Source organism: Leucoraja erinacea, chromosome 13 (genome assembly GCF_028641065.1).
Source record: "Leucoraja erinacea ecotype New England chromosome 13, Leri_hhj_1, whole genome shotgun sequence".
Taxonomy (NCBI): Eukaryota; Metazoa; Chordata; class Chondrichthyes; order Rajiformes; family Rajidae; genus Leucoraja; species Leucoraja erinaceus.
In genome coordinates, this window is record NC_073389.1 from 35234546 (window position 1) to 35255618 (window position 21073).

Sequence of the window (21073 nt, forward strand, 5' to 3'; positions counted from 1 at the left end):
TGCTTCAAAGTTTGCCTTTACTGGGTGAAAGCACGGACCCTCTGCTTTGTTCAGAGCTTGCACCGCAAACAAACGAGCCACCCTCTTTGATGGGCAAGTGCAATGGAGCAAGCCAGCCGACTAAAGTGTCGATTTCACCACTGTGCAGCAGCTAATAATGCACCTTAGTCAATCGATTAATGCAGTGGATTATCCACAATGGTATGCAAAATTCAATAGCGGACGTTACATAGAAAACAAGAACTCATTCAGACACATTTTCACTCGGATACCATTTTTCTTCCTTAAGATGTTGTGTGTGCATGTGTACACCTGTATGTGCATACGTGCATGCATTTGTGGGTATGTGAGTGCACACACTCATTACCCTGTGTCTGTGTGCTTGTCTCTTTCTCTCCCTTACTTTCTCTCTCTGTCAATCTATATCTGTCTCTAACCGTTTCTCTGTGTGTCCCTCTCTCTCTGTCTAAGTACCCCTCTCACATTGTGTGTAATGGATGGGGTGATCAGTCAATGGACACTAAATTTTCCATGCTTGAAATGTGCTTGCACGTGTAAAAATCCTTAGAAGGATGATTAATACTCAAACCACCCAGGAATGTAAAAAATTGTACCTGGCCATTGAACTTAAGGAGCACATGCCTACTTCTGGTTAGATTTTTTATTCCCTGGTTTGTCCCGTTTATACTTATTGGAACATAATAAGTGGAAGCAAAGTTCGTCCTTAGAAATAGCAAACCTCCAAGGATTTTTTTCCGAATACAGTTGCCTCTTTGGTAGATAAATACTAACTAAGGACCACAATAGACCACAAACTCGCAGGCAGCTCCGAGATTATTTGTTAAAGACTTATTACTCTACTACAAGCTGGCATTAGTGACAATGTTTAATTGACTGTGTTATAGTTTAGGCCCTCAATTTCATGAGTGAGTGAGTGAGTGAGTGAGTGAGTGAGTGAGTGAGTGAGTGAATGAGTGAAGGGTGAAATTAATTAAAGTCCATACAGATAGATTTTCATAAATTCAGACTTTGTACCTTTCGGTTAGAGTTGATTCATGGGGGCCTTCTTTGTGTTCCAGCACATCAGCAGGGACTTTGAAGGCTTTCTTTCACTTTAATCCACCGCAGCACTTTCTTCAGCCTTTTTAATGCTTTTCCCCACTAAATACAATGACCTGCTGCAAGTTTCCACAACATTTATTCCACAGAATAACACATCGGAATCTCCAGTAAAACAGGCATCTGTGAAGCCCCCTCAGCCATTTTGTGTGCTAGCCTGAAACAAAGCGCGCGATTGGCCAACTGGCAGACAACTCAATGTTAAATGTGCTTTGATTGGACTAAAAAATTCCTGACATTTTTCCATTTTTTCTCTAATTTAATAAAAATGTGCAAGTCTTCTTCATATCGAGTTTCAGGGGTGATTTATATAAAAACTTTTACACAATATGTGAAAATTTCATGTAGTTTGGCGACTTGGGTCATGAAATCCTATTTCTAGACACATTTTTGATGCTCGGCTCACAGCCTGCTACCCAGTCAGCAGAAAGACTATACATGCTTACAATTGAGCCGACCACTGTGTACAGATACAGGATTAAGCAAATTAAATTTAGTGCAAGTTAAATTCCAGTAAAATCCAATTAAAGATAGTCCAAGGGTCCCTAATGAACCAAAGTATTCATTATTTATCCTCAACTAACACACAAAAACAGTTATTTACCTCAGTGCTGCCTTGGAAACTTACTGTGCACCGACGATCTGCTGCATTTCCCTGGGAATTAAATGGCCTCGCAAACTGTTATCCATGACTCAGTTGGCAGCAGTTGTCTCAGAGATATCTGGAGACTGCCTCATATAATCCAGGTCAACACTTCACAGTGTGGAGAGAACGTTGAACTATCATGATGCAACCTTTGGAATGAGACATTGAACCAAAGCCAATTGGCCCTCTCAACATTTGTCCCTCAGACTCACAATGTGGCCAGCTAATTCACTGCAAATGCTACCATATCACTTTTGGTGGTAGGGGTTAATGTCCCACAATAATACACTCTTTGTCCTTACTACCTCAAATATGTTGCCCAATTCATGTACAATGTTGTCAGCGTGGGAGTGCAAATGGCAAGAGGCTTCTTGACTCATTTGGCCTAATGGGACTTCAGGGGACGCAGTCAATGTTGTGTGTATCTGCGAATCTGGCACTTTGCGTTTAGTATCAACACTAATGAGCTGAGTGCTAACACTGAAATTAGTTCAGACGTACACAGTATTATGTATACACAGTATAAGCAAACAAATTATGTGAATGCACAGAATTAACACTCCATGTTCAGCCAGTGGACTAATACAGACTCAGTACAAAATGTCATATTCAGATAAGGCTGCATATGGTCACAATGCCATGCCCAGGCAGAATGGAGATGACTTTATAAATATCTTAATTATTCACAGTGGCTATAATATTGTACTATCTGAAAGGGATATTAAACATGTATTTTGTAGATAACTGCCCTCCGCTCACTGGAGCTCTCAGTTTATCATCGAAAGATGCTGCAATTTATTTCCCCTTTGCTCTTCAAATAAGACTATTTTCAGAGTAAACTGACATTATTTGCTGCACTTTGAACTACATGTGAGACACACAAGCCACTAGCCTCAATACATTGACGGCATTGCAACAGCCAGTAATGATTCTGTAATGCATTGTGTTAGCACTCATTATGTCATACATGGCCAACATATTGCACTATTGCACATGAAGTCTAATGACTTTAGATATGATTTCAGATGCAGAAAACTAGCAGCACTTCTGAATTTGGATATTGCTCAGCCTCATTAGTCTTAACTGTTGATAACCCATTGTAGGAACACTTGCAAATTCCGAATTAACGTTCCAAGGCTTGGATAAAGCAGGCAACAGATACTGCTAACATTTCCCCACTGACACCCTTGACTATCTGGACTACACTTCTTCCCATCCTGCTTCCTGTAAGGACTCCATCCCCTACTCCCAATTCCTCTGTCTGCACCGCATCTGCACCCAGAATGAGGTGTTCCAAACCAGGGCATCAGAGTTGTCCTCATTCTTTAGGGAACAGGGGTTCCCCACTTCGATTCTCACCAGGATCTCTTCTAGATCCCATAGCTCTCACTCCCCATCCCCCCCACTCGTAACACGGACAGAGTCCTCCTTGTCCCACCCTGCCAGCCATCACATACAGCAGATAATCCTCTGACATTTTCGCCACCTCCAACGGGATCCCAGCACTGGCCATATCTTCCCATCTCTTCCCCTTTCTGCAGAGACCGCTCCCTCCATAACTCCCTGGTCAATTCGTCCCTTCCCACCCAAAGCACCCCCTCCCCTGGTACTTTCCCTGGCAACCGCAGGAAATGCTACACTTGTCGCATTACCTCCCCCCTCGACTCCATCCAAGGACCCAAGCAGTCTTTCCAGGTGAGGCAGAGGTTCACCTGCACCTCCTCCAACCTCATCTATTGCATCCGCTGCTCTAGGTGTCAACTGCTCTACATCGGTGAGACCAAGCGCAGGCATGGCGATCGTTTCGCCCAACATCTCCGCACAGTTTGCATTAACCAACCCGATCTCCTGGTGGCTCAGCATTTCAACTTCCACTCCCATTCCGTATCCGACCTTTCTGTCTTGGGCCTCCTCCATGGCAAGAGTGAGTCCCACCGCAAATTGGAGGAGCAGCACCTCATATTTTGCTTGGATAGTTTACACACCAGCGGTATGAACATTGACTTCTCTAATTTCAGGTAGTCCTTGCTTTCTCCCACCTTCCCCTCCCCAGCTCTCCCACAGCCCACTGTCTCCGCATCTTCCTTTCTTCTTCCTGCCCCCCCCCCCTCCCAATTCCCACATCTGTCTGAAGGGTTTCGACCCGAAATATCACCTATTCCTTCGCTCCATAGATTGCCTCAGCCGCTGAGTTTCTCCAGCATTGTCTACCTGCTAATATTTTTAAATGTTAATGTTATAAGTGGTAATGCACAATGTTTACAGTAGGGTAACCAACATGCACATACACAGAATAACACCACAGATTAATCAAAAGACAGGAACTACCAACACTGTTGTTGATCACTCCATCAAACTGAACATTATACAGGAATGCAGTAGTGACTGATGTATCTTTGAATGTGAAGCCGAATTATTTCCACAACACGTTGGTATAAAAACATTAAAACAAGCCCCAGGATAATTACATACACAACAATGAAATAAGCATGATCTACAAAGACAATTCAGCATTCTCATTCATTATTTTAATTGACGATTGGTAAAAGTCTTGACTTCCCTTGGCTTTACACACATTCTCAACACTTGCATTTGCCACAAAAGGACACAAAATGCTGGAGGAACTCAGCGGGTCGGACATCTCCTGTTCTTGCCACCAAAGTGGATAACCCCACATTTATCCACATTATACTGCATCTACCACTCATCCAATCTGTCCAAGTCACCCTGCATCCTCCCAGCACCGAGCCTTGCGGCATCCCACTGGTCACTGCCTGCCATTCTGAAAGGGACCGGTTGATCCCGACTCTTTGTTTCCTGTCTGCCAACAAATCCATGTCAATACCCTACCCCCAATACCATGTGCTCTAATTTTGCCCACTAATCTCCTGTGTGGGACCTTAAAGGCTTTCTGAAAGTCCAGGTATACTACATCCACTGGCTCTCCCTTGTCCATTTTAATTGTTACATCCTAAAAAAATTCCAGAAGGTTAGTCAAGCACGATTTTGTCTTCGTAAATCCATGCTGACTTGGACCGATCTTGTTACTGCTATCCAAATGTGCCGCTATTACATCTTTAATAATCGACTCCAGCAGCTTCCTCACCACATATGTCAGGCTAACTGGTCTATAATTCCCTGCTTTCTCTCTCTCTCCTTTCTTGAAAAGTGGGATAACATTAGCTACCCTCCAATCCACAGGAACCGATCCAGAATCTATAGAACATTGGAAAATGATCACCAATGCATCCACGATTTATAGAGCCACCTCATTGAATAATGTGGGATGCAGACCCAGGCCCTGTGGATTTATCAGCTTTCAGTCCCATCAGTCTACCAAACACTAAAGATCCTAGAGCAAGCAAGAAAAATCACTCGACGAAAAAAACGTAGTACGGTCATGGACAGATTCATGGGTAATTTTCGGCCCCATTTCCGTAACCAGCTTCCGTCTCAGCACCAAACATCCAATAGCGGAGGAAAGATACTAGTGCAGAGACGGAAGCCGTTTACGGAAACATCCTCGTAAAAATAAAAGTTATTTGTAAAAATCTTCTCCTCATTTTCAGAATTATAATTTATTAACACAAACTGTTCCCCCGAAACGCAGGTCGGGTTACTGAAATGGATGAAAAAAAGGACCACGTTCCGCTCTATTGCGTACTACATGTCAGCCCATTGCATTTAGCAGCAGTGGTCCATCTTGCTCCGCTATAGGATCTTTGCCCAACACCATTTCCTGATTAATGTGAATTTCCATCAGTTCCTCCGTCACCCTAGGTCGTTTGTTCCCTTGTACATCTGGGAGATTGTTTGTGTCTTCCTTAGTGAAGACAGAACCAAAGTACCTGTTCAACTTGTCTGCCATTTCCTTGTTCCCCTTAATAAATTCACCTGCTTTTGGCTTCAACGGACCCACATTTGTCTTAGCAAATTTTTTCTTCTTCACATTCCTAAAGAAGCTTTTACTATCCTCCTTTACATTCTTAGCTAGCTTACCTTCGTACCTCATCTTTTCTCCCCATATAGCCTTTTTAGCAACCTTCTGTTGATCTTTAAAAGTTTCCCAATCCTCTGGCTTCCTGTTCATCTTTGCTATGTTATAGGTCTTCTAATTTATTTTTATACTGTCCTTGACTTCCCTTGTCATCCATGGTCACCTCTTGCTCCCCTTAGAATCTTTCTTTCTCTTTGGAATGAAATGATCCAGCATCTTCTGGATTATTCCCAGAAATACCTGCCATTGCTGTTCCACCATCATCCCTGCTAGGGTCCCTTCCCAGTCAACTTTAGCCAGCTCCTCCCTCGTGCCTCCATAGTCCCCTTTGCTCAACTGCAATACTGACACTTCCAATTTTACCTTCTCCCTCTCAAATTGCAGATTTGTTACAAATTACAATCTAATTACAATCTAAAACTATATTTTTCCCCAAGGCAACACATGCACCTTCAAAAAGCTGCTATTGTCTGCTTAATATCACCATCAAAGATTAGCTGCAGCATTCCTTACAATAGCACTAACATTATGGCCTGAAATTTCCAGCAACTGTCCCAATGCGCTATTACCCAATCAAAAAAAGTGCTGGAGTAACTCAGTGGGTCAGGCAGCATCGGGTCGGGACCATTTGTTCAGTCTGAGGTAGTGTCCCCACCTGAAACATTGTCTATGCATTCTCTCCATAAGAATAAGAACCCGAGGAGTAACACTTTTATTTTTGCATACAAAGGGTGGTGGGTGGCCAGAGGAGGTAGCTGAGGCTGGTACTATCACAATCTTTAAATCATTTGGGCAGGTACATGGATAGGATAGGTTTAGAAGGATATGGACTAAATGCAAGCAGCTGGGTCTAGTGTAGATGGGGCATGTTGGTCAGCATGGGCTAGTTGGGCTAAAGGGCCCGTTTCCACATTGTACGACTCTTTGACTATCTGCCTTCCCTATAAAAGTTAACATTCCTGAATGCAGAGAAGGATTAATTAATTTTAACTGCAGTCTGCCTTCTGGCCAAATGTACTTTTGTTTCTGATGCATGCTGGTCTCCTCAAATGCATCTCAAAATTCCGTGCAGATTTCTTTAATATTGTGAAGATCATGAGTATAACATATGGAACGCATAAAAATCTTTATAGATGTCTGAATTAAATAATATTAATTTCACTCGACTAGCAAGCTGCCAAAATTCTCAAAAACTAAAGTAGAATGTACTGGGGGCTTTGGTTATTCAAGCGTTATGTGATCTGTACAGTTACGGTCAGCATAGCAGGAAGATTTCCAGAGTTGTCTGCAACAGTACACTGGCTACCACGTGGAATCCTTCCTTTATTCCAAATGATGCATCCATCTGTTCATGATTTTGAGCTTATAATGTCCTGTTACCGCAGGTGATTCACCACATAATTACTGGCAGCATTTTTGAGGGACTAGAGTAGCATTCAAGGGTTTTGAACATATCTCCCAACAAGCTCTGCATGGACTAGGCTTGATGTTGGTTAGAAACAGAATCACAAGCAGTGGTTATAGGTTCAAGCAGGCTGCTTGATGAGACAATTGTCGAAAACAAATTAAAGCAGACTTGATGGGCTTTAAATACCTAATTCTGCTCCTAGAATTTATGACCCACAGCCCCATTTATATCAACGGTCGATGGTTGAAAGGGTCAAGAGCTTCAAATTCCTGGGCGTGCACATCTCTGAAGATCTTTCCTGGTCCGAGAACACTAATGCAATTATCAAGAAAGCTCATCAGCGCCTCTACTTACTGAGAAGATTACAGAGAGTCGGTTTGTCAAGGAAGACTCTCTCTAACTTCTACAGGTGCACAGTAGAGAGCATGCTGACCGGTTGCATCGTGGCTTGGTTCGGCAATTTGAGCACTCTGGAGAGGAAAAGACTACAAAAAGTAGTAAACACTGCCCAGTCCATCATCAGCTCTGACCTTCCTTCCATCAAGGGGATTTATCGCAGTCTCTGCCTCAAAAAGGCTGGCAGTATCATCAAAGGCCCACACCATCCTGGCCACACACTCATCTCCCTGCTACCTTCAGGAAGAAGGTACAGGAACCTGAAGACTGCAACAACCAGGTTCAGGAATAGCCACTTCCCCACAGCCATCAGGCTATTAAACTTGGCTCGGACAAAACTCTGATTATTCATAACCCATTTTCTGTTATTTGCACTTTATCAGTTTATTTATTCATGTGTGTATATATTTATATTATGGTATATGGACACACTTATCTGTTTTTGTAGTAAATGCCTACTATGTTCTGTGTGCTGAAGCAAAGCAAGAATTTCATTGTCCTATACAGGGACACATTACAACAAACGCACTTGAACTTATGAAATTGCAGGTGTTATCACATTCTTCCTTGTGCAGAAACATACTTTGGTATAAACCCAACATTGTCATTTGAAGGGGGAACTGGAGAATATTTTCTAGAAAGGATAGTGGAACACAGTTGTATCAAGCAAATTGAAGATTTAGGATGAAGGCCCATCCCCATGTGATGAGGGGTCATCAATTTGAAATGTTAGCTATGTTTCTGTTTCCACTGATGCTGCCTGGTCTACTGGATATTTCAATAGACAATCGGTGCAGGAGTAGGCCATTTGGTCCTTCGAGCCAACACTGCCAATTCAATGTGATCATGGCTGATCATCCACAATCCACATTTCCAGCGTTCTCAGACTTTATCTCAGAACTCTAGCACCTGCAGGTTTTTGCTTCCGATTCCATCACTATTTTAGTTTTTGATTTAGAGATACAGTGCGGAAACAGGCCTTTTGGCTCTCCGAGTCCGCACTGACCAACGATCCCCACACATTAACACTACCCTACATACTCTAGGGACAATTTACATTTATACCAAGACAATTAACCTACAAACCTGTATGTCTTTGGTGTGTGGGAGGAAACTGAATATCTTGGAGAAAGCCCACGCAGGTCACGGGGAGACGTACAAACTCCATATTCGAGATTAAACCCAAATCTCCGGCGCTGCAAGGGCTGCAAGGCAGCAACTCTACTGCTGTGCCGCCATGCCGCCCCCCTACTCTCTCAGTACAGTGCGGAATGAGCAAATTATTTTACAAATAATTTTTGTAATTGAATTCCTTGCTTGGGTATTCACGACAATGACATTGCCAATTACTTGTTAATACAGCGTGGAACCTCTTTTACATCACAACTGTGTCTTTAGTTGTTTACTATTAATTCTGAGAGGATTATATTCATTTTGGTTGCATTTTCATCTGCAGTCAATTTGATCAAAGGTTTTGAGTTTGTTTGCCATTCGCGGTTGTGGACATGACGAATAGGAAGACTCATTTATACGGCACAACTTCAAAGTGCAGACAGCCAATGAGGCATTTTTTGAACCGTAGTTACTATAGTAATATAGGAAATATAGCAATCAGTTTACACACAGCAAAATGCCATAAAAGCAGTGTGACAATGCCTCGTTCACTGTTTCGAGGATCTCGGATGTGGAGCAGCCCACCAGAGTAAATATTGTAAATCTACTTCCAAACATTACCATGGAATGTTTATGTCCCATTATCCCATAAAAACCACAGATTAAGTAGATGATTTCATACAGTAAGCTTGTGCAGGGATAAATACTTGTGCCAGCCTGGATGATGTGACGATGACTCAGGATTGCAGCATACTGAAAATACTAGGCAGCCTGTGACTTTAAAAGGAAACGGCTGCGATTTCCCCCAGAGAATGCCGAGGGAGTCTGTCCTCCACACGGATTTGAGTTACAGCTGCAGTCAAGTAGATAGTCACATCATCCCGATACTAATCTCGCACTCTCACTCTCGTTGACTTGGGAAACAAGAGACGTCCGATTTCAATCCAACCCACATGAACAAATCCACATTGTTTATGAAGAGCTGTGCACTCTCTGGGAAGCAGGGAAATGCGTGAAAAAGCCAAAGCTCCTGCTTCAACAGATAGGGTGAGCGATAGGATTTTATGTCGGCAGCCATCCAAAAATAATAATTGGACCTTTCCAATACATCCTGAATTTGGAGCTGAAATTTTTCTGCAGAATAGTTCATGTGAGCGAAAGCAAAATTAGATTACATGGAAAAAAAATAAAGACCACATTGAAAAAACATTCCATTTTAACTTTGGGCAGACTAATCAAGAAAGCAAATCCTCAAGATAGAAGTATGTGGAGTTTGTATGAGAAAGGGGGCAGGGGTTAAAGAACATGTTGTTGAAAGTTATAGAGTTGGGACAATGTGGTGTATTCATGAGATTAAAGGCTTGCAAGGATTGTGCAGATTCCTCCAGTGTCTTTGCAGGTCCATCTCCATTTGGGGCTATTGTCTGCACTCAAATTCCTCACAGACTTTACTCACAAGGAAGGAAATCCGGGACGGTTGCTGAGAATATGTCGGATTTGAGTTTCCTCCCACTGTGGGCTTGTGAACAGGGCCACGCAGGAAATCTCCACTCCAGTCAAACAGAAAAAACCTCAGGGCAAAGTTTTGCAACTCATCCAAATGAACGGTTTGGTTTGAGAGGGTTTTGCCTGTTTCACTGGACACTAAATCTATTATGGGCAACATGGGAATCACTTCTATTGAGGAAATTGGGAGCTGTGTGGATGGTGAAAAGAGTGTGCAAAATTACTCAGCGGATGGTCCAGGAGTTCAAGGATGTTATAACATCCCAAGGAACCCCGCAGTCCTCATCAGTTGCTTACTTTCTAGGCTCAGCAACACTAGGACGTAACCGGCACAGCTAATTTCCTGGTAGATTCTACAGCACAACCGCCTGCTTTTCACTCTCATAAATAATACTGAATGACTGAAACGAGCAGAGATTGTCATAAACACTGAGCATTTGTGAAGGGAGATCCAGCCAATGCTTCTGGCTAATAATCTAATATCAGAAGTATTATGATGCACTGATTCCATTTCTCTCTCATGGGTACTCCATGACCCCGTGGGTAGTTCCAACATTCTTGTCATTATTTCAGACATTCACATACAATACTTTGCTTTTGGGATATCAGAATTTGCAGGGGTTGTTTGGAGCTTTGCACATTTAGTGTTAGAAGAACAGGCACAGCAATTAGTGTTACCATTGTACAAATCCCAGTGACCTAGGTTTGCTCCTAACCTGTAGTGCTATCTGTGTGGAGTTTGTATGTTTTCTCTATGTTCTGGTTTTCACCTGCATCTCACAGACATGCTGGCCACTGTAAAACCTATCCGCTGATATAGATAAATAGCAAAATAAGGAAATTGATGGGGACATGCGTGAAACTAAGATGCCAGTAAATGTATGTAAATGGAACCGACGAGCATGTCCTGAGAGCTGGCATTAACTCATTAGACAAAATTGTATTTTTTCTGTCATAAGACTAAAAAAAGATCATTTGGATTGACACTAATAGCAACACAGGAGGGCATTCAGCCCATTGAGTTTATGCTGGTATGAACTAATGGGATGCCTTCATTCTCTGTACCCCTCAAATTTACTCCTGGCCACACATGCTCATCAACACCCCTATAATTATTTTTGTTATTAATATCTCAGGGGAATGTATGCAGCAAATTGATCTACCAGCAAGTTGTTGTGATACAGGATGAAAACAGAGGACCCAAGAAAAATCCACAGACAGCACCTGAGATCAGGATGAGCCAGAGTTGTTGGAGCTGCAAGGCAGTGGCAGCAGTAACTACTGTGGCAATTCTAAAGAAAGGGGCAGCAAGCAAGACTGTAGGCTGGCAAGGATATCTATGTCATTACAGAAGACACTAGACGTGGGAATCTTGAGCATAAAACAAAGCGCATGAGCAACTCAGCAGGGCAGGCAGCATCTGTGGTGGGAAAGGACGGGTGACATTTCAGGTCAGGGCCCTTCTTCAGACGGTGGAACTGTGCAAAGCACTTCTTATGAATTGATAAGAAGTGTGGTGATATCTTATGACCAATATATTCACAGGAACAAAAATTCAATATCGATTGGTTTTATGAATTAAGATTCAGGAATGAATATGACCTGAACAGTGGAAAGAGTTTTCCTGCTTGAGCTCAAAGGGAAAGGTGGAATCTTGGCACTGCCGAGAAACCAGGCCATGATTTCTATTCAATATTTCATCTGAACAGCATCCTCTCCTGATGGTGCGGCACTCCCTTAGCACTGCACTGACCTGGAATGGGTTAATTGGCTTATAGGAAAAGGTTGGACAGACTAGGAGCTTAGAACAGTGGAATTTAATCGACAGATATAATCTCAAGTGGTCTTGACAGGGTGGATGTATAGAGGACCTTTCCTCTTTAGAGATAGATACAGCATGGAAACAGGCCCTTTGGCCCACCGAGTCCATGCCAACCTTCATCACCCGTACACTAGTTCTATGCCATCCCACTTTTGCATCCTACACACCAGGGGTAATTTACAGAAGCCAATTAACTTACAAACCTGTACGTCTTTGGAGTGTAGGAGGAAACCAGAGCACCCAGAGAAAACCTACGTGATCACAGGGAGAACGTACAAACTCCATAGGGCCAGCAGCTGTGGATTAGATCGAACCTGGGTCTCTGGCACTGTAAGGCAGCAGCTCCACTGCTGCACCGCCCGATTTGTGTGTGGATTCTTGATTCTTGTTAGACACTAAAGGGATTCCCCATTTTAAAATAATTGAAGACAGATAAGACATACTTATTTCGCTTAGAGGGTGACGAGTCTTTGGAACTCTCTTCTTAAAAGGGAGGTGGGAACAGAGTCCTTGAATATTTTTATGTGGTAGACATCTCCTGGATAAGCAAAGGAACTAAAAGGTTACCCAGATGTGTGGAAAAGTCAGAACCAACGGTGAGGATTTCTATGCAGAATTACTTGTGTGTACTTGGGGAGAATTTTTTGAATTGTGTTGGTCTCCCTCAGCTATAAATCACTACAGAATAAGCCACATAAATGCTTTCAATGTTGCTCTTTATCCTCTTTTCTTGCTCTTCATATTATACTCAAACTGAGATGAGCTCCCAGCAGCTTACATTTAATGTTCTGGGAGGTGGGGGTGTTGCCTGAAAGGAATGGGATGAAACTAATTAGAAAGCTGCTGCTTTATCCACTGCCTGACCTCTGCAGGTTGCCAAGAGAATCACACACAAACTGCTCAAGTCTCAGGTGCTGAACGACAGATACAAGAATTCGCACAACCCGCTGAAGTAAAAATAAAACATACAAACAATCCCACGGAAGTTTAAAAAAGACAACCAACCTACGAATCCTAGTGGCTTGAAACAGTGTCCATTGGATGGATTTCCCCCCAACTTCGCTCAGTTTTAAAACACACCAAGTGTGAGTACGTGCACTTTTTAAATCCGCAACCACAATTTGTCAGCTACATTTTACACAGGCCAACAAAAGTATGAAGCGTGGGATTAGGCACCTTTAATTAAAGATATTGGAAATAAATTATAATTGGGGTTCAAAGGAGGCCGAGGTATGTTGAGTGGAATGAATCTTGGCAGCATTCGTGTTGGATCTAGTCTGTATAGGAGTGTGCCTCGTGGTGAATCACTGCCAGTAAAATTGTTGTCATTAAATCAGCCAAGACAGCCTCAAACAACCGGGTTAAAACTTCACCGCCACAGTAACACCGAGGCGCCGACTGTGACTGTCAAACTTAAGTAAACGGGACACCTTTCTGAAGTTACCACGGAGGAGCCACTTCCACCAGTGATTTCACTGTGCAGCGGTGGCAGTACAGAGGCTTGGAATTTCTAGCGCCAAAGACAACGAAGCGATTTCCCCAACCCATCCTCCACCCCTAAAATGCAGCAACGAAGTTGAATCTCGCTAAACAAAACTTGTTAGTTCGACTCGTTAAAACTCACACCTCCACTTAAAGGACTGTAAAGTGATTCACCTTCTGCTCAGCGCTGCGCTGCTGTTTAAAACCAAGTATACTAACAAACCATTCTTTGTCTATGCTCAGGAATCTTCTCTGTTCCCACCAACCTACAAGCATAGGTTGCCATGGAGATACTGCACGTCTATTTGTTATACAAATGATCAAAGGGCCCAAACGACACACAAAAAAAAACTTGCCAGACTTCCTACTGGCAGGGCACTAATTAACTGACAGAGAGAGACTCGGGCCGGTAATTCCATTTACTTGCTGCAGTTAACAGCAATGTTAACCAAAGTTTCTGCATTGGCAAGGCCTGCGAGTACATAATCAAATGGCAACGCTTTAAAACTGCACTGAGAGCGGTGTCACGGGAGTAGTTTGTTTAGAGTAGTCATACCTGCTTCATCTTTAGAATCCCATTATCCGCAGTGCATGGAGAAGTCCGCAGTCACAGTGAACAAAAAAAAACTTAGTAACAAGTGGGAGGTTTATATCCACTCACTTCCCCTCCCACGCTGAAGATCCATCAGACCCACACGCTCTTTGTTGAAACTTTGCGCTGCCCGCTCGCTCGCTCGCTGCCACTGCAGCTCAGTCAGAGCGAAGTCAGGAGGAAGGGGCAGAGCTGGCTGCCCTCATCGTTGCACAGCCAAGCCAAGCCCGGGATCAGCTGCGGCGAGCCGAAGGAAGCTCTGACTCAGTCTCACCAATCAGGCGCGGGGAGGGGGAAGGCTAGCGTCCACACCGGATTAGGGAAGGTTTTATAGGTATTTCCAAGATAAAGGGCAACCGAGATCAAAGGCAAGAGTTAGCAGAAAGGGAGGGGCCGCTGTAAATTGCTGTATTCCTGCTTTATGCAGGGCAGCATTGCGAAGTAAACTCCAACAGCAAACTGTCCCGAGACAAAACCTTGAACACTGTGTAGAGGTGTGCCAGGAATTTCTCTGAGGTCTGTTGCTCTTTCTCGCCCGCAGCGCATCTCACCCCCTTGATTAAAAGCAGTAGGTGAAACGCTTTGTTTCGAGTCGGGACCCTTCTCCAGACTGTCTTCCGATAGTTTTGCTCACGGTTCCAGCACCTGCAGTTCCTTGTGATTTCAAAGATACAGCTTCAGCAGGTGCTAGCTGCGAGTCAAGCGAGTCACAACCTAACAGGAGAAGCCCAAACACCGATTGATCCAAGCTCAATACCATCTCCAGCTCACAACCTGTTCGAACTACAATCCACAGAAATAATGGAAGGCTTGTTTGTTTGTTTGGTTTATTTTTGGGGTCCGGATTCTGTCTTTTAAAGCTGAATTTACATGTTGCTGATAATGATCTCAGGGCCGTCTTTACTTTGGACCGAGTCCGCGCCGACCAGCGATCACCCAGTACATTGTCACTATCCTGCATGCACATTAATGACAATTTTCAAAGCCAATTAACCTGCAGACCTGTACTTTGGAGTGTGGAAGGAAACCGGAGCACCGGGAGAAAACCCACGCGATCACAGGGAAAATGTATAAACTCAGTACACACAGCACCCGTAGTCAGGATAGAACCCGGGTCTCTGGAGCTGTAATAGGCAGTCAGTTGTGCAACCATTTTACGGCCAGCAAGCTCCAACAAATAGCAAGGAGATTACGACCAGTTAATCTGTTTATTGTATTTATGTTAGTTGAATAAGTGAGTTTGGTATTCTGAAAAATGCAAGGAATCATGGGGATTTGTCAAAGGTCACTCGCGATAAACATTCTCGGCAGCTGTGCTGCTGCATGTATACAGACCTGCGTTTCATCCGTAGTCAACATCAAACCTGGGTCTCCGGCGTTGCAAGCGCTGTTGAATTTCTACTGGACCGTCCACATCCCCTCCCCAGTGTCCCATCCCTGTCCGAGGGCGGCCAGAGATATCCGGGGTTACCCTGGACTGATGAGACACCGGCCGGAGCAGTGGCGGCCAAGGCTTACAGCCAGCGGGGAGAAGAAGCGCTAACTCCAGCTCAACTCTGCCTGTCCCGCCGGGTTAACCAACAGCCCTGGACTGAGAGGACACCGGCCCGGAGCAGTGGAGTTAGCGCTTCTTCTCCGCGCTGGCTGTAAGCCTGGGCCACCACTGCTCTGGGCTGGTGTCCCGTCAGTCCAGGATCACCTGGACATCTCCAAGTTTAATAGCCTGATGGCTTTGGGGAAGTAGCTATTCCTGAACCTGGACGTTGCAGTCCTCAGGCTCATGTACCTTCTATCTGAAGATAGCGGGGAGATGAGTGTGTGGTTAGGATGGTGTGGGTCCTTGATGATGCTGCCAGCCTTTTTGAGGCAGCGACTGCAATAGATCCCCTCGATGGTAGGGAGGTCAGAGTCGATGATGGACTGGGCAGTGTTTACTACTTTTTGTAGTCTTTTTCGCTCCTGGACGCTCAAGTTGCCGAACCAAGCCAGATGCAACTGGTCAACATTGTCTCTACTGTGCACCCGTAGAAGTTAGAGAGTTACTCTAACTACAAACACAAAAGAGAAGTTACTCTCTTTCGCGTTCAAAGAAACACCTTGGGATTTGTTACAGGTGCCTAAGGGACAGATTGGATCTTGGGAGACCCATTTTGTCTGAAAGATGAGACTCTGACTCTACAGCACTCTCTCAGTTCTGCGGTGGAGTGCCAACCCGAATTACACCTGGAGCCGCTAAATTTCCATCAAAGTAGTGTCAGCCCTGTCTGATTCAAATAAATCCAGACTCAAGCCATTTTAATCACTGAGCATCATCTGAGAAACTTTGTCTGGCAACAATTAGTCAAATCAGGGCACGCTCTGTACGTTCAGGTCTACAAAAATAAAGAATCATGTGATTATGGGATAATTCAAGGGTTTGCAAAAATAAAGCCATGCCTGATTTGATTTGCTTGTGAACCAGTATGACGTCCAGTAATGGCTTTGGTTTATTGTACAGTAAAAACCTTTATTCTATTCAGGCAAGTCATGCCATACGTGACGACATCAGGTTGTGCAACAGAGAAAATAAACACAGTGCAGAATAAAGTGTTACAGTTATGGAGAAAGTGCAATTTTTTAAAAAGTGCAGAAGGCACAACTAAGTAGATTGGAAGAATGGGCAATTCGTCCCCAGCATATGAGAGGTCTGTTCAAGATGCTGACAACAGCAGTAAAGGGGCTGTTCTTCAATAACTATGCAGATTTTGAGCTGGCTTGGGATAATCAGCTGGGGGAACTCAGCGGGTCAGGCAATATCTGTGGAGAGAATGGATAGGTGACATCTCGGGTCACGACCCTTCTTCATACCGATAGGAGAAACGGGGAGACAACTGGAAAAGAGAGATGGGGACTGTACAAAGCCTAGCAAGTGGGTTGGGGGGGGGAAGAGGCACAAGAATTCAATGTTTGGGTTGTTACCTATGTACACAGCCTGTGCCTAAAGTGTTTAGTATATGGAAGTTGAATCACAAAGATGTTGACAGGGGATTTCTGCACATTTTCATTCCTTCCTCCCCAATGTCACCAACTCTCACATGAAAGCATTGATATGATTTTAGCAAACGTTATATTATAGATTCATACCAATCTTCAGCTCCATTGGTTCTAATCCACGCTGGGATACAGTCGTATGCACGTATTCCTGTCCGAAAGATGTCCCACAAACAATGACTCAAGCTTGAATGTTGTCTCATGGGCATTAATACTGGATTCCAGTTCAAAAAGCCATTCATTTTTGTCATGTATGGACCCAGTAATACTGATTCACACTGGAGAATGGGCCCATGGACATGATTCATAATAAAAGAGTTTCATGTTGTCTGATTCATACCAGTTTACAGTCTGTCTCCACTAAATCACATTAAGATAAAGTTGTACTGTTATTAATTCAATCTCGCTTGTTGTAAAATAACATACAAAATGAAGATCACAAGAAAATAGGTACATGGGGAGGCCTCTTATGCCTACCCACAATTCAATATGATTATGGCTGATGTACGCTGCCCTCAGCACCTCCTCTGTGCCAGTTCCCCATTACTATGATTTGGGCACTGAGCTACAGTTTTATTAAAGATAGACACAAAAAGCTGGAGTAACTCAGTGGGACAGGCAGCATCTCTGGAAAGAAGAAATGGGTGACGTTTTGGGTCGAGATTCTCTGAAGAAGGGTCTCGATGCGAAACGTCACCCGTTCCTTCTCTCCAGAGATGATGCCTGTCCCGCTGAGTTACTCCAGCTTTTTGTGTCTATCTGCGGTTTAAACCAGCATCTGTAGTTCCTTCTTACAGTTTTACTGATCCTGGTTAGAACGGTAATACATTTTCCTAGGCGCAGATTCATGCCAGAAGTCCGAAGGGCAATTATTCATGAAGAATAGAGTACTGTGCATCCTAATACACACCCGTTTACAGTTAACCATATATAACCATATAACCATATAACAATTACAGCACGGAAACAGGCCATCTCGGCCCTTCTAGTCCGTGCCGAACACATATTCTCCCCTAGTCCCATATACCTGCGCTCAGACCATAACCTTCCATTCCCTTCCCGTCCATATAACTATCCAATTTATTTTTAAATGATAAAAACGAACCTGCCTCCACCACCTTCACTGGAAGCTCATTCCACACAGCCACCACTCTCTGAGTAAATACTTTTTTTTTTTCAGTCTCTTACCTTGCGGGAGATTTGGTTGTTTTCCGGATTGCATCTCCGGTCGCTCTGCGGCCTAACATCGATGGAGCTGGAGGTCTCCTTAGACTGACTTTGAGTCCAGCCGCGGGGTGTGGACTTATCATCGGAGCCTGGGATCACTCCAGCCGCGGCCTGCGGACTTTACCATCAAGAGCTTAAAGTCTCAGGAGATGTTAGTCAGGTGCTCCAACGACACAGAGGCTCGATCAGCCCCGATCCGGGGTCCGATGGAGGAGCTGATCGCTCCGATGCGGAGGGTCCAAATGCCGCCGGCTATGAGAGTCAAGATCGTCCCGTCAACGGAGGGCTCAAGGCCCCTGACCGCGGGAGAGGAAAGAAGGGAAGAGATTGAACTTTTTTTAGCCTTCCATCACAGTGAGGATTGTGGAGGAGTAACTGTGGTGGATGTTTATATTAACATGTATTTTGTGTGTTCCATTGCTTCCTATTTTTGTGACTGACTTGGCAAATTAAATTCCTCATATGTTGCAAAACATACTTGGCTAAAAAAGTATTATTGTGATTGTGATACTATTGGAATACAATTCAAATCCAACAATTTCACAATTGTCCTTTAATAATAGATACCTGCCATTCTTACCCAGCCTAAAGATTGTGAGGCTCTGAAACCTGGAATGCCCACATAACTCTCTCATCAAGCTGCTCCTATCCATTAAATATCTTCTTAAAATTGTACAGAAAGTACAGTGCATTTGTGCTGAATACTGCATGCTGGAATAGGATCTGTTAATCTTGGAGTAACTTTGGAATTTCCCTTCAATCTTACTGCAGTCAACTGTTGAATCTCTCTCGAGTGGTTAATTAATGGAGTGCAGATTCCAAGCCTGCTTTGCAGATTAGGTCACTGACATCAGACAGGAGAATCGTTGCTCAAATTGGTAAGTGGAAAGATTCCAAAGGTATCTGCTTCTGAAAAAAGCAAGTCTGATTCACTATCCTAGCTAACAGAGGAAATAACTTAAGATTCTGTTTACATTCTCATTTGATACCATTACTGCATGCAGTCCAATCTCATTGTATTGATAAGTGAAACAGGGTTTTTGAAATCTTCAAATGTAAAAGGGAGCAGTGCAAGGCAACCTAACCCATTTATTTTTTATATATTTATTTTCATGGATCCCAATAGTTGATTCTCCTCTTCCAAAACTTGTTTTGTTGGAACTCTAAGAAAGCAAGTTTTGGAAGAACTCTGCCCCCTTTCCTCCTCTCAGGTAGTTTCAGACAAGCATGTATCTTAGCTCTTTGCATTCATATTAGTTGCCTTGTACAGCAGGCTCTGCATATCTACACAAGCAATATTTTAAAATTTTAATATTTCGAGAGAATAAAAATGCTGCATCCAAAATGTGCCGTGGGATTCAGAAGTGCAAGGGCAACTTACATCACAGATGAATACTGATTTCTCCAACATCAAGTGACCCTTGCTTTCCCTCTCCGTCCCTCCCCCACCCTAGTTCTCCGACTAGTTTCACTGTCCCCCTGATTAATTTCACTGGTTAAATTCCTCGTTGTCACTTTCCCCTCAGCTAACAATGAACCATTCTATGTTTCCTTGATCATCGTCTGCTTTGATCTATCACTTTAGCTTCCAGATCTCTAGTCCCCCTCTCCCCTAACTCAATCTGAAGAAGGATGTTAGCCTGGGGAAAAGGCTGCGGCTGTTCACCTTATCTATCTGCCCCTTGTAAATTTATATAATTCTGCAAGGCCTGCCCTTAGTCTCCTAAGTCCCAGGGGAAAAAAAGACCCAGTGTATTCACCTTCTCCTTATAACTCCAATCCTCCACATGGTAATATCCTTGTAAATCTGCATTGCAACCTTTCCAGTTTAGTGACTCATTCCTGTTGCAGGATGACCAGATCTGAACGCTGTGCTCCAAATTTAGCCTTAAAGACACCTTGTACAGGTATAGCATAACATCTTCCTATACTGGAATAGGATCTGTTAATCTTGGAGTATTGTACTCTGACCGATGAAGGCAAGTGAAGACACCACTCTGCCATGGAACAATGAGGCTGCATTCCTAGGACTCTCTGTTCTACAACATTCTCCAAGGTCCTATCATTTATTGATTAAGTCCAGCCCTGGCTTGTTGCAGTTATCTAAATTAACCTCTATTTACCACTTCCTCAGCCTTGTGGCCTAATTGATCAAGATCCTGAATAGTTATATGGATAGTTATATGGATGGGAACTGGATAGTTATATGGATGGGAAGGGAATGAAGGGTTATGGTCTGAGCGCAGGTATATGGGACTAGGGGAGGTTATGTGTTCGGCACGGACTAGAAGGGTCGAGATGGCCTGTTTCCGTGCTGTAATTGTTATATGGGTATTATGTGGTTATATCCTGTTTCAATCTTAAATAACCTTCTTCACTGTTCATAATATGTTAATTTTAGTGTCATCCACAAATTTACTAACTGTGCCACCTATATTCACATTAAAATCATGAATATAAATAACAGACAACAGTAGACCCAGCACCAATCCCTGTGACACGTGATGGGCTCGTCCCAATTAGGCGATTTTTCAGGCGACTGCTGGCGACTATCAAGTCGCCGGCAGTCGCCTGAAAACCGCCGACTGGAATGGCAACTGTCAGAGTGGAACACACACACTCATCGCTTCCTTCACCAGCCCTTTATGCGGGCGGGGGACAGGGCAAGTGGGGGTAGCTCTGTCTGAGTGAATTTCACACGGTGTAAAGCCAATGTGATACAGACACACACCGCG

General features: G+C 43.7%; 1 protein-coding gene across 3 annotated transcripts in view; it reads right to left on the reverse strand.

Annotated features, from left to right (window-relative positions):
- Positions 1 to 21073, reverse strand: part of LOC129702856 (E3 ubiquitin-protein ligase Midline-1) — a 285589-nt gene that overhangs the window by 146998 nt on the left and 117518 nt on the right. Inside the window, exon 1 of one of the 3 annotated variants that reach the window (XM_055644893.1) lies at positions 14046 to 14598. The exons of the other annotated variants lie outside the window; for them this stretch is intronic. The gene's annotated coding sequence lies outside the window, so the exon portion shown is untranslated. Of the gene's footprint in view, positions 1 to 14045; positions 14599 to 21073 lie in introns of those variants that run through there. 3 annotated transcript variants of the gene reach the window in all.